Raw genomic sequence first — 14,985 nt, 5'->3', positions numbered from 1 at the left:
AAAGGCACCGCTGAACAGGGCCCCGCCGTGAAGACAGGCACCGCTGAACAGGGCCCCGCCGTGAAGAAAGGCACCGCTGAACAGGGCCCCGCTGTGAAGAAAGGCACCGCTGAACAGGGCCCCGCCGTGAAGAAAGGCACCGCTGAACAGGGCCCCGCTGTGAAGAAAGGCACCGCTGAACAGGGCCCCGCCGTGAAGACAGGCACCGCTGAACAGGGCCCCGCCGTGAAGAAAGGCACCGCTGAACAGGGCCCCGCCGTCTCAAGCACCGCTCCGCTGGGCCCTTCCTGTCAAGCACCGCTCCGCTGGGCCCTTCATCTCAAGCACCGCTCCGCTGGGCCCCGCCGTCTCAAGCACCGCTCCGCTGGGCCCTTCCTGTCAAGCACCGCTCCGCTGTGCCCTTCCTGTCAAGCACCACTCCGCTGGGCCCCGCCGTGTGAAGCACCGCTCCGCTGGGCCCTTCATCTCAAGCACCGCTCCGCTGGGCCCCGCCGTGTCAAGCACCGCTCCGCTGGGCCCTTCCTGTCAAGCACCGCTCTGCTGGGCCCCGCCGTGTCAAGCACCGCTCCGCTGGGCCCCGCCGTCTCAAGCACCGCTCCGCTGGGCCCTTCATCTCAAGCACCGCTCCGCTTGGCCCCGCCGTCTCAAGCACCGCTCTGCTGGGCCCTTCCTGTCAAGCACCGCTCCGCTGGGCCCCGCCGTGTCAAGCACCGCTCCGCTGGGCCCTTCCTGTCAAGCACCGCTCCGCTGGGCCCTTCATCTCAAGCACCGCTCCGCTGGGCCCCGCCGTCTCAAACACCGCTCCGCTGGGCCCTTCCTGTCAAGTACCGCTCCGCTGGGCCCTTCATCTCAAACACCGCTCCGCTGGGCCCCGCCGTCTCAAGCACCGCTCCGCTGGGCCCTTCCTGTCAAGCACCGCTCCGCTGGGCCCTTCCTGTCAAGCACCGCTCCGCTGGGCCCCGCCGTGTCAAGCACCGCTCCGCTGGGCCCTTCCTGTCAAGCACCGCTCCGCTGGGCCCCGCCGTGTCAAGCACCGCTCCGCTGGGCCCTTCATCTCAAGCACCGCTCCGCTGGGCCCCGCCGTCTCAAGCACCGCTGGACCATTGACAGTGCCGGTTCTGTGTCGAGCTGGTGTTCACGCTGCACTCTGGGCACCCTGCCTCCTCCATGACCAGTGGAGTCTGTAATCCACTTGATGGACTGTGGCTTTGCACTCCCCAGGATGGCACAGTGGGCAATCCACCCACTGTAGTGACTTGAGAGACTGTGGCTTTGCACTCCCAGGATGGCACAGTGGGCAATCCACCCACTGTAGAGACTTGAGAGACTGTGGCTTTGCACTCCCCAGGATAGCACTGTGGGCAATCCACCCACTGTAGAGACTTGAGAGACTGTGGCTTTGCACTCCCCAGGATGGAACAGTGGGCAATCCACCCACTGTAGAGACTTGAGAGACTGTGGCTTTGCACTCCCCAGGATGGCACAGTGGGCAATCCACCCACTGTAGAGACTTGAGAGACTGTGGCTTTGCACTCCCCAGGATGGCACAGTGGGCATGGTCGCCCCTTCGTGGATCTGGCGTCGTGGACTCCTGTGGCTGAGGTGCCCCCCCTTCCCTTCCCCCTGAGGTGCCTGTAGTTTTGTCATCTGATGCCCCAGCAGTGTTCTCTCCAACGGACTCAGGTCTCCTGTGTGGGCTGTGCCCATGTGTTTGGTAGACATTGGCCCACGGACTGTGGATATTTGAAACACTGAGCAGGACTTATTGACTATGTATATAGCTTTCGCACTGTTCATTATTTTTGCTTTGATATTTCATGACGATAATTTTCCATGACTTCAATGAACCTAATTTATACATAAATTTAAATTCACATTTTTATTATGTTTGTGCATTTTTCAGGGGTGTTTGGGGGGTGTCACTCAGTTGTTGCTCTGCATTGGTATGTTGATAGTTGGGGGGGGGGTGTATGTGTGTGCCCGTAACCTTTCCTCCTCCCCCCTCCCCTGTGTCGTAGGTGCAGTACTCACCGTTGTCTTCTGCGCCGGAGTTCGTACTCGTGGTAGATGAGCAGGTAGACAAGAGCAGGTAGGATGTTTAATTCGGGTTCCATGCTGTCCAGATTCCTCGTGAAGTGTGTAGGGTGAGCTTTTTACCGTTCGTAGTCTGTTTCCGCTGTGTTTTTATCGGCGGGGCTCCCGCCCCGGAAAAGGTGGCGGATTGGTGAGTTGTGATAGGGTGGGCGGTACATTGTCTGCCGCCTGTCTGTTGGCGGTGACCGCCGCGCTGTTTGTCTGTCCCGCTGTGGCAGTCGGAGTGTTAAAGTGGCGGGCTGTGTTGGCGGTTCCCGCCAGGGTCAGAATTCAATTTTTTTGACCGCCTGCCTGTTGGCGGGTTGGCCGTCGCTTTATCACCGACCGCCAGGGTTGGAATGACCCCCTATGTGTGCTAAATTATGGTTGGCGCTTTTTTCACTTTCACTCTCATTTGCATATTGCATAGTAGCGGCAGAGTGCATACAATAAACATGAATACCCCGATACCGTTTTGACAAATATAGTATAATAACATATAGCTGTGAAATACCAATCATTGGGTGTGCTTATTAATTTGGGGTATGAGGGCAGGGCACAGTTTTATCTTTGTCTGCAGATCAGAGATTTTCTGACAACTATGTCTGAGCCCCAACATCCTTCATCATGCAGGGCATAACACACTAGAGGAAGGGTGAGCCACAGCGATCAGATCTCCTTTTCTCTTAAAAGGGGTAATTTCCTTTTGTGGTCCAAGGGGACCGACTGGGTGTGACCCCAATTAACACTATGGTGAAAACATTAAGAATGTTTATATTTTCCATAAATTAATAAATGTTGGCAGCCCCGGAAGACGCGCACGCGCATGTGCGTCGGTTTGTGTAAGAGATCCATATACCACACTCCACACCTAAACTGTCCTTGCCCTGTACCAATGCAAAATTAGTTAATCCGTTCTAGGAAAAAAATACCAAATGGTTTGACTTACAGTGCTTGCACCTGTTGCTTAAAATACCTACCATAGGAACATTGTCGTTCTTAATGAGGAATTGCAGTTGCTTACAGCCTTAATGTGGGTTAAAGTCAATCCATCCCCCATAGATCTCTAAAGAATTAAACAGGGTAAACATTGTATCCACAATTGGTGGAACAAGTAAAATATAACGGGCAGACGAGTCAGCATCCATGCATTGTTATAAGTCAATATCACAAGACACCTGAGCTTTAGTTGAAGTATCCTTAGATGATAAACATCTCCCTCAATTTTAGTTTACATAAGATCCCCTCAATTAGTGAGGAGGCAGAGAGAGCTGAAATGCTGAAAGAGATGCCACTCAAAGGCACACAGTAGTGGGGATCGTCAGGTCTGCAGCAGGTATGGAGGTGATATTACAAGCCTCAGAAATAAAGCAGCATTACCAAATATTGCAGAAAGGCAAATAGAGGGTTTCAACTATTTTGTTAGAAATTTGTGATAAACAATGCTGGCTAATGTATTTGTTCTCATGATATTCATTATTAATTGTTAAACACTTAATTATTATGGAGCAGAAAGGTGTGTATGCTTATTATGGGGTCTCGTATGGCTTTTCCTCTGTGCCCCGCAAGAGAATCTTTGAGGTTCTGCATTATTTTTAACTCACCTATATCCTTAGGAGTTTAGCCCGAATGAGGATGTGGGAGGAACCTGCTTGCTGTCCTTTTCCCTGAAGAAGGGAAGGATACGTCTCTAGGATCTATAAATATCTAGTCAAATTGGGCCCCTAAAAAGAGAGGGTTTGTAACAGTAAGTTAGAATGTGAATGTAGGAAATGATGGATCGGGAAAAAAGGGCCGTCGATAAAAGAACATTGAAGAAGACATTTTTGAGGCTACAAAAAGCATGTCTTAGACACAATTTTCAAACAATAAATATTCAACGAAGAGAGGTATTTCACACCATTTAAAATATTCTGATTCCCCCACGCCCTACCTGACAACTTGGAGCCTCAGTGGCGATCTGTGAGGTATTTTCTACAGTTTTATCAAAAGGTGATTGGCATTTGTGATACGATGTTTTGTGATTCAAATGAAGTGGCATCTGCTCTCTAGACAAGAGTAGTACTGATTTTTTCAAAGTTCGAGGTTATGCCTGTACTTTCTGTAAAAGTATTGAAGAGACTAAAGTGTTTCATTTTCTTATTTCTCTTAAGCTCTCATGCTGTGTGAGAGATGCCCGGCCTGGTTAACTGGCTAACCCAGCTGGAAATATGGCACCATTTGGTTTGCAAAAGCTAAATTAGTCTTTTTCTTCTGAATCTGAAGCTCAATTTTTAGTCCTTTACATTCCATCCTTATGCACATCACATACAAATATTTAGAAGAGACTTTAGTTTTCAGTGGAGACAAAGTTAGTAGTGAGGGGTTGGTGCCATGGTTTTGAATAACATGTGGTGGTTGGTTGAGGAGGAGGGGAATGGTGCATCACACAAGGATTCAGGTTAAATTATGGTCATGGTGTTTGGTGGGCAAGGTGGGCAGTATCTATCCGTTTTTACTTCATTGTACAATGCTCCAAATAAAGCACAAGTTTCCAGTTTTCTCTTCATTTGGTGTGTAGTGGTGCACGCATCCAGGAGTGGGGCATTGAACATTTGTAAGGGTTTTGTGCTTGTATGCAATCCACATTCATCAGGATTCTGTTGTGTGTGGGCTTGTGCAATTTATTGTTGTTTAGGCTGCAGCCATTTACATGCCCGTGTTAAACCAATAGTTAGTGTAGTCAACTTTTGAAGTGCACAAGCCTTCTTATCATGCCAAGCTTGGCAAAGTGAGAATTCTCTATCAGACTAGCGGCGCTTAAGTAACATCTGTGGTATCTTGTTCAAGCTCGTTTGCACTCTTTTCAAGAGAAGGGTGTGGTCCTAATAACACCACGACAGGACTTTGCTTCTGTCATGTGTATCCTTCTTCAACTGCCTATGTGAAGAAAATAGTTAAGTTTTTGGAAAATTTGGGGAGGAGCTAGAATTATACTCTCAAGTGCTTGGGCAGGTGAAGGTCTGTATCTCTTTGCTGCTATTTCGCTATTTTAGCTTGTTTTTTGCAAAATGGATTCAAGCATGCTCAGAGCTACTTTTTCTTCCATATGTTGGGATACCGTTTACACCCTTTCTAAGGACAGAGCTATCAATTTGGCAACTCCTGTGAGCGGTGGATGGTGTACTAACGTTATATGGAAGAAAACTAGATGCACTGTTTGACTATGTGATCAAAAGTGTTAGAAATTAGGTCTTTGGTTGGCAGTCAGGTTACCCCTTGTCCAAGCAAGGACCCTCACTTTAGTCAGGGTAAAAGAGAATCACCCTCATCTAACCCCTGTTTACCACCTTGGTAGCTTGGCACGAGCAGTAAGCTTAACTTCAGAGTGCTAGGTGTAAAGTATTTGTACCAACACACAGTAGCTTAATAAAAAAAAATAAAAAAATGACACAACATAGGTTTAGAAAAATAGAAAATATTTACCTAAAGAAAACAAGACCAAAACGACAAAAATCCACAATACACAAGTCAAGTTATCAATTAAAAACCAAAAAGAGTCTTCATGTAATTTTAAACACACGTTAACGCTGTTAACATGAAAATGTACCTGGTGTGTCAAAAATAACCCCGCACGGGCGTGTGTGCGTAAAAAAAGGGCTTGCGATGCGTCGATATCACTCACGACCAAGACCTTGTGTCGTTTCCCCCTTCTATCGAGTCGGCGTGCATTGGTTCTTCTCTCTGCAGAAGAGCGATGCGTCGATTCGGTCCGCACACGGGTCCGGGCAGGACTTGCGTTGTTTTTGCATGCCCAGCGATGCTTTGCATCAGAAATTCAGCCGCACGATGATCTGAAAACCACGCAGCGTGGGTTGCGATCTCCCAGCCTCCCATCAGCGATGCTGCGTGTTGTTTCTCCAGCTCCGTGCGTTGATTCTTCAGTCGTGTTGCAGGCGAGTGTCGATTTTCAGCCGCGAAGCCGACTGCGCGTTGATTTTCCAGCTGCAGATTGGAGTCACGTTGATCTTTTCCCCGCATGGCGTCCTGTGCGTGGATTTCTTCCTCCTAGGCTGCCAGCTTCTCCTTTCAGGGTCACAGGAACTGGATGGGCACCACATGGCAGAGTAGGAGTCTCTCCAGAGACTCCAGGTGCTGGCAGAGAGAAGCCTTTGCTGTCCCTGAGACTTAAACAACAGGAGGCAAGCTCTAAATCAAGCCCTTGGAGATCTTCACTAGATGGAAGGCACACAAAGTCTTTGCCCTCTTACTCTGGCAGAAGCAGCAACTGCAGAATAGCTCCACAAAGCACAGTCCTCAGCTCTTCAGCTCTTTTCCAGGCAGAGATTCCTCTTGGTTTCCAGCAGTGTTCTGAAGTATGTGGTTTTGGGTGCCCTTCTTATACCCAATTTCTCCTTTGAAGTAGGCCTACTTCAAAGCAAAGTCTCTTTTGAATGTGAAATCCTGCCTTGCCCAGGCCAGGCCCCAGACACTCACCAGGGGGTTGGAGACTGCATTGTGTGAGGGCAGACACAGCCCTTTCAGGTGTGAGTGACCACTCCTCCCCTCCCTCCTAGCACAGATGGCTCATCAGGAAATGCAAACTACACCCCCAGCTCCCTTTGTGTCACTGTCTAGTGTGAGGTGCAAACAGCCGAACTGTCAAACTGACCCAGACAGGGAATCCACAAACAGGCATGGTTTAAGTAAGAAAATGCTCACTTTCTAAAAGTGGCATTTTCAAACACACAATCTTAAAATCAACTTTACTAAAAGATATATTTTTAAATTGTGAACTCAGAGACCCCAAACTCCACATGTCCATCCGCTCCGAAAGGGAATCTACACTTGATTCAGATTTAAAGGTATCCCTCGTGTTAACCTATGCGAGGGACAAGCCTTGCTACTGTGAAAAACGAATTTAGCAATATTTCACTGTCAGGACATATAAAACACATTACTATGGCCCTCATTCTGACCCTGGCGGTCGGTGATAAAGCGGCGGCCAACCCGCCAACAGGCCGGCGGTCCAAAATATGCAATTCTGACCCTGGCGGGAACCGCCAACACAGCCCGCCGCATTAACACTCCGCCCGCCACGGCGGAACAAACAAACAGCGCGGCGGTCCCCGCCAACAGCCAGGTGGCAGACAATGTACCGCCCACCCTATCACGACCCACCAATCCGCCACCTTTTCCGGGGCGGGAGCACCGCCGATAAAAACACGGCGGAAACAGACTACGAACGGGAAAACGCTCACCTCCACATACAGCACGCGAGATTCCGGCAGTATGGAACCCGAGTTGCAGGTCATCCCCGCACTCCTATACCTGCTCCTGTACCAGGAGCACGCCCGGCGGCGCGGAAGACATCGGTGAGTACTGCACCTACGACACAGGGGAGGGAAAAGATTACCGGCACACACCCACCCACCCACACCCACTACAACACACACATCAATGCATTCCCACAGATCACTGTCACAACCCACAAACCCCCCCCTTCCGAAATAATGCAAAGACCAAAAGAAGAGATCTCAAACGGGCAGATATATTGAAAAATGGACAGCAGTAATCCAAATAAATAAATAAACTATGTACAAAATATATACAGCCACTAAATGTAGTCCAACCACTGTCCGTGGACCACAGGGGTCCTGAGCAAAGGGGCAAGGCCCAGTCCCACGACAAGAACTCCACGGAGAGAACACTGCAGGGGCATCAGAAAGAAAAAAGGACAGGCACCTCAGGGGGAAGGGAAGGGGGGGCACCTCAGCCACTTGAGTACACGACGCCAGATCCACGAGGGGACTCCATGACCACTGGCCCTTCCTGGGGAGAGCAAAGCCACAGTCCAAACAGTCCATACAGTGGGTGGCCTGCCCACTGGGCCATCCTGGGGAGAGCAAAGCCACAGTCCAAACAGTCCATACAGTGGGTGGCCTGCCCACTGGGCCATCCTGGGGAGAGCAAAGCCACAGTCCAAACAGTCCATACAGTGGGTGGCCTGCCCACTGGGCCATCCTGGGGAGAGCAAAGCCACAGTCCATACAGTCCATACAGTGGGTGGCCTGCCCACTGGGCCATCCTGGGGAGAGCAAAGCCACAGTCCAAGCAGTCCATAACAGACTCCACTGCCACTGGAGGAGGCATGTTGGCCAGAGGACATCCTGCAGCCCTGCCCGAGACAGATCCTGCCCTGCCACGTCTGCCAAAGGGCCAGCGGTTCCTGCCTGGAAGGGCCCAGTTCAGCGGTTCTTGCCTTGAAGGGCCCAGTTCAGCGGTTCTTGAGACGGCGGTCCCCAGCGGAGCGGTGCTGGAGACGGCGGGGCCCAGTTCAGCGGTTCTTGCCTTGAAGGGCCCAGTTCAGCGGTTCTTGCCTTGAAGGGCCCAGTTCAGCGGTTCTTGAGACGGCGGGCCCCAGCGGAGCGGTGCTGGAGACGGCGGGGCCCAGTTCAGCGGTTCTTGCCTTGAAGGGCCCAGTTCAGCGGTTCTTGAGACGGCGGTCCCCAGCGGAGCGGTGCTGGAGACGGCGGGGCCCAGTTCAGCGGTTCTTGCCTTGAAGGGCCCAGTTCAGCGGTTCTTGTCTTGAAGGGCCCAGTTCAGCGGTTCTTGCCTTGAAGGGCCCAGTTCAGCGGTTCTTGAGACGGCGGGCCCCAGCGGAGCGGTGCTGGAGACGGCGGGGCCCAGTTCAGCGGTTCTTGCCTTGAAGGGCCCAGTTCAGCGGTTCTTGAGACGGCGGTCCCCAGCGGAGCGGTGCTGGAGACGGCGGGGCCCAGTTCAGCGGTTCTTGCCTTGAAGGGCCCAGTTCAGCGGTTCTTGAGACGGCGGTCCCCAGCGGAGCGGTGCTGGAGACGGCGGGGCCCAGTTCAGCGGTTCTTGCCTTGAAGGGCCCAGTTCAGCGGTTCTTGCCTTGAAGGGCCCAGTTCAGCGGTTCTTGAGACGGCGGGCCCCAGCGGAGCGGTGCTGGAGACGGCGGCCATTCTATGGCCAACTGCTCATTGCCTGGTGGTGCCCTCCTGGGCAGCGGGGATGGTGCTCCTTCAATGCCCACCTGGGCTGTGGGTGGTGGGGCCCTCCTGGCCAGCTGGGCTGGGTCCTCCCTGGGCAGCGGCTATGGGGGTGGTGGGCTCTCCCGGGGCAGCTGTGCCGGTTCCTCCCGGGGCAGCGGCTATGGGGGTTGCGGGCTCCTCCTGGGCAGCTGTGACGGGTCCTCCATGGGCAGCAGGCCTGCTGCCTGACTTCTCCGCCTTGCTGCCCTTGCCCTCCTTAGTCGGGAGTCTGTGGCCCTTTCCTCCCTTTGGAGTTGTGGCTGTTGACGGTGGCTGGCTAGTGTCCTGGGGGGATATCGAATCCGGGCTCCGGCGGCGGCCCTTCCGCCTTCTGCTCCTCTTCCCAGGGGGTGGGCTGGCTGTCCCCTTGCTGCTGGGCGAAGATCCAGACCTGCGGGCTGGTGGGCTCCAATACCCCTGCACCCTTGTCAAGGGGGCTGCAGGGCTGGTGGTGGCTGAGGTGCTCTTTTTACCCCGACGAGAAGGAGGGGGGGGCTCAGGGTCAGTAAAGAAGGTAGCAGTAGAGAGATAGATTTTCTTGGGACAATGGAGAGTGGTAGGTACAGTGGGTATGGGAGTGGAGGGAGAGGATGTGGTTGTAGGCGAGACAAGTTTGCTGTCTTTGGGTGCAGGTGCAGGAGCGGGAGGCTGTCGTGAGGTGGATGGCTGTTGGGTGGGTGGGTGGCTGCGTTTGTGTGGTGTGGAAGAGGGGGTGACAGACACAGTGGGAGAGGACACAGGGGACGTGTAAATGGCAGTGGGGGTGGTGACTGCACGTGTGCGGACTGGAGTGGAGGGTATGCTGGTGATGGAAACACTGGCTGATGGTGAGGTAAATGAAGGTGTGAGTGTAGACGTCACAGGGAGGGAGGAGGGAGACGAGGAGGTGGGGGTCACAGAGGTGGTAGTGACTGTTGGCATGTCTGCATCGGAATGTTGCTTGTGTGAATGTCTGCGTGATCTGTGGTGCTTATGTTTGGATGAGCTGCTCTTGGGTGTTGAGGTGTGTGCAGGCTGGTCTGATGGTGTGGGTGGGACAGGCAGAGGAACAGGAGACTGGGAGGAGGGAGTTACTAGAGGGAGGCAGGAGACAGGGACAATGGCTGCCGTCAGTGCTGAGGCCAGAGCCTGGAACGATCGCTGATGGGCAGCCTGACCCGAATGAATGCCCTCCAGGTACGCATTGCTGCGATGAACCTCCCTCTCCACCCCCTGGATGGCATTCAAAAGGGTAGTCTGCCCAACAATGAGCGTTCGGAGGAGGTCAATGACCTCCTCACTGAGGGCAGCGGGGGTAACAGGGGCAGGGCCTGAGGTGCCTGGGGCGAAGGAGATGCCCGGCTTCCTGGCAGAGCGGGCACGGGGCGAACGCTGAGGGGCTGCTGGGAGGGCGGAGATGGTGCGCTGGGTGGCGGCTGTACCTGTAATGGCGGGGGGCACGGATGGTGCCACCCCCGCAAGGGAGCTCCCTTCCGAGGACGTGTCCGTGTCGCTGCAGGGTCCAGTCGTCCCCGTTGTGGAGCTCCCCTCGCCCTCCGTCTCACTGGTCCAGTCAGACTCTGTGGCATGGCCCTCCTGGGCCATGTGAGATGCAGCTCCCTCCTGCCCCGATGCCACTTCTCCTCCGCCTGATGATGCTGATGCACACAAGCACAGAAAGACAAACAAAAAGGGGGGGCGGAGAGAGAAATAAAGAGATTTTGAGTACATGGATCACCGGTACAGTTAGCGGACATGACAGACACAGATGCCCCCTGCACTAAGTTGCGCACTTGGGGTCCGCTACGCATTCCGTGGAACATGCCCTACACGCCTAGAGTTGACAACTGCACCCATGGATGACACGGCCCAGGGATGGCTGTACTGACACACTACTGAGGGTGGTGGCTGGGGACACAGGGGCTTACGGGGGTGCCCAGCCTACAGATATCGCCCTGGCCTAGGGGGACCCACAGCCCTCCTCCCCCACCCAGACACCTCCACTGTGCGACAACAGAGTAGATGATGCTTGTACTCACCCCCTTGTGTCTGCTGTGCTGCCCTCACGCGCCCATCCAAATCAGGGTAGGCCACCGCCAGGATCCGGAACATCAGGGGGGTCAGTTGACGGCAGGCACCCCGCCTACGTTGGGAGGCCATCCCCAGCAGAGACTCAGCGGTCTTCTCGGTCCCGCGGCGGATGTCCTCCCACCTCTTGCGGCAGTGGGTGCCCCGTCGATGGTGGACCCCGAGGGTCCGGACTTCCTTGGCGATGGCACGCCAAATCCCGATCTTCTCATGGGCGCAGACCTATGTGACACGTACAGGGAGGGAGAAATACCACGTTCAAGTTTGTCTGCATTTTCGTTGCCAGTGGCCCAACGCCCCCCATCCCCGCCAGGCCCCCCGCCAGGCCCCCCGTCAGGCCCAACATGCCCCCCATCCCCGCCAGGCCCCCCGCCAGGCCCCCCGCCAGGCCCAACATGCCCCCCATCCCCGCCAGGCCCCCCGCCAGGCCCAACATGCCCCCCATCCCCGCCAGGGCCCCCCGCCAGGCCCCCCGCCAGGCCCAACATGCCCCCCATCCCCGTCAGGCCCCCCGCCAGGCCCAACATGCCCCCCATCCCCGCCAGGCCCCCCGCCAGGCCCAACATGCCCCCCATCCCCGCCAGGCCCCCCGCCAGGCCCAACATGCCCCCCATCCCCACCAGGCCCCCCGCCAGGCCCAACATTCCCCCCATCCCCGCCAGGCCCAACATGCCCCCCATCCCCGCCAGGCCCCCCGCCAGGCCCCCCGCCAGGCCCAACATGCCCCCCATCCCCGCCAGGCCCCCCGCCAGGCCCAACATGCCCCCCATCCCCGCCAGGCCCCCCGCCAGGCCCCCAAGCCAGCCAGTGGCCCCAAATCCATATTGAATTAAACTCACTTGTTGGTCTGGAGGACCGTAGAGTAGCGCATACTGGGGGAGGACCCCATCCACAAGTTTCTCCAACTCCTCTCCAGTGAAGGCAGGGGCCCTTTCCCCAGTCGCAGCAGCCATTGTCCCTTCCAGACCGAGGTCACAGCAACACTTGCAGTATAGGTCCTCTCCTGTGAAAGTTCAAGTCGCAAGTGGATAAGTAGATAGGAAATGGCGGTCACGTCCGCGGCGGTGCGTACCGCGGCGGGGCGTACCGCCACCGCCGGCACCCTTCGCCATTGGCTCCTGAAACCCATAGGCTTCAATGTTAACCAATGCGGCTTCGCGCCGCGGTCTTCGCCCGCCGACCGCCGTGGTGTGCCACGCCAGCGCATTGACCTCACATCCCATTGTCACACTTCACAGGTCAGGCAGCCGCCATTTCGAGGGTCCACATGGCTCAATTTCAACTGCGTCACACAGGCCTAGGCCTTGCATAGCCACTCAGACACGCCATTCACTGCATAGAGAATCGTTTACTGTGCAAGCTGTGAGTACGTACCTGTGGGTTGCTTGACTCTGTGCTCCATGTTGTCCTTCCTAGGCACCGTCCGCTGGGTTTGGCAAGGAGACGGATGAATCCTCGCGTGTACCAACCGCTGGTGGACCTGTCGACAATGGAAGAACGCCACATTATCCTGACCTACCGGCTTGACCGTGCCACTATACATGAACTGTGTGCCCAGCTGGAGCCCGACCTGATGTCCCCCATCCGCCAACCCACAGGGATTCCCCCTCTGGTGCAGGTCCTGTCAGTACTCCATTTCCTGGCAAGTGGGTCATTTCAGACAACAGTGGGAATTGCTTCTGGGATGTCTCAGCCCATGTTTTCGAAGGTGTTATCCAGAGTGTTGTCTGCCCTGATGAAATACGTGAGGAGCTACATCATTTTCCCTGAGGTGGGCGAATTGGCTACAGTGAAGGGTGATTTCTACGCCCTTGGACATATTCCCAACGTCATTGGTGCCATTGATGGGACCCATGTGGCTTTGGTTCCCCCAAGAGACAGGGAGCAGGTGTACAGGAACAGAAAAAGTTACCATTCCATGAACATCCAGGTGGTGTGTTTGGCTGACCAGTACATCTCGCATGTAAATGCCAAGTTCCCTGGGTCAGTGCATGACGCCTACATCCTGAGGAATAGCAGCATCCCTTACGTGATGGAACAGCTAGAGAGACACCGTGTATGGCTATTGGGGGACTCTGGGTACCCCAACCTGTCGTGGCTACTGACCCCAGTAAGGAATCCCCGGACCAGGGCAGAGGAACGGTACAATGAGGCCCATGGGCGTACTAGGAGGGTGATCGAACGCACCTTTGGCCTCCTAAAGGCCAGGTTTAGGTGCCTGCATATGACAGGTGGATCCCTAATGTACTCACCTAAGAAGGTGTGTCACATCATCGTGGCCTGCTGCATGCTTCACAACCTGGCTTTGCGCCGCCAGGTGCCTTTCCTGCAGGAGGATGGTCGAGACAGTGGTGTAGTGGCAGCTGTGGAACCTGTGGAGAGTGACGAGGAGGAAGATGACGGGGCTGAAACAGACAACAGGGACAGAATCATTGAACAGTACTTCCAATAGGACACAGGTAACAATTCAAACATAATTTAGTGAATGTGAACTACTCTCCTGCATCTCTGCTGCCTGTCTATTTGCCCCAGTGTATGATGACTGAGTTGTGGCTTTTCCCTCCCTATTTCAGATCTGGGGTCCCCACTACGAGTCCTGTGCTTCGTTTCCCCATGGACTACAGCTTTGTGGCAGCTGTTTGTTGACTTCACTATGTACAAGGACATATTTGCACTGTCATGTCAATTACAATATTTTGAAATCACAGCCAGACTCCAGATAGTTTTGTGCTAAATGGGTGTTTATTTCAGTGCTCAAAATGGGATGGGTGGTTTCAAGTGGGTGGGGGCTATGGTGAAGGAATGTCCATGGCAGAGTCCAGAGTAACAGTCACACAGGTGCATTGTCCAGAGGCCTGTGGAGAGATGGAGCATGGGCAGTTCAAGGATGGACAGGGTGACAATGTGGGACAGTGGGATGACATCAGGTGGTATCCTTTGCTGGCGGGGGTCTTGACATCCTACTCTGTCTTCTTGCGAGATCTCAGGGCCCTCTTGCGGGGTGGTTCTTCTCCTGCAGGAGGTGGGGGTCTGGTGGGCTGCTGTTGTGCGGGGGCCTCCTGACCACTAGCGCCGGCGGAGGTGGTTGGCTGTTCTTGGTCCAGGCTAGTGGCAGGGGCCCTTTGTTGGTGTTGAGTGTCCGTCCTGGTGTTGATGAGGTCCTGCAGCAGCCCGACCATGGTAACCAGGGTGGAGGTGAGGGCTCTGATGTCCTCCCTGTACCCCCGATAGTGTTCCTCCTGCAGTACCTGGATCTCCTGGAACCGGGCCAGTACCGTCGCCATCGTCTCCTGGGAGCGGTTGTATGCTCCCATGATGGTGGTGAGGGCCTCGTGGAGAGTGGGTTCCCTGGGCCCGTCCCCCCCCTGTCGCACAGCTGCCCTCCGAGTTGCCCTGTTTCCCTGGGCCTCTGCCCCCTGGCCGGTGTGCCCACTACCACTGCCCCCAGGTCCCTGTTGTTGTTGGGGTGGTGGGTTATCCTGGGTGCCCTGTAGTGATAGACACACCGCAGATTGACGCGCCCTGGAGACAGAGGCATGGGCCCGCTGGGTGGGAGCTGTGCTGGTGTTCCCAGAGGGGTTTGGGTCTGTAGTGGCCTGTGGCTGTCTGAGGGGAACCGACTGTCCAGAGGTCCCCGATGGTCCGGGCTGGTCATCGGTGTCCAGGTCGACAGAGCTGCTGTCATCGCTGACGGCCTCTTGGGTGGGGGGTGTGCAGAATTCTGGGCCCTCCGTGGCGGTGTGTTGGCGGTCGGGTGCTGCAGGGGTATAGAGGTATGGTTATAGTTTCAATGTGTGCCATATGGGTGTATCTG

This window comes from Pleurodeles waltl, chromosome 12 (assembly GCF_031143425.1).
Source record: "Pleurodeles waltl isolate 20211129_DDA chromosome 12, aPleWal1.hap1.20221129, whole genome shotgun sequence".
NCBI lineage: Eukaryota > Metazoa > Chordata > Amphibia > Caudata > Salamandridae > Pleurodeles > Pleurodeles waltl.
Note: the sequence above shows the minus strand (reverse complement) of the source record.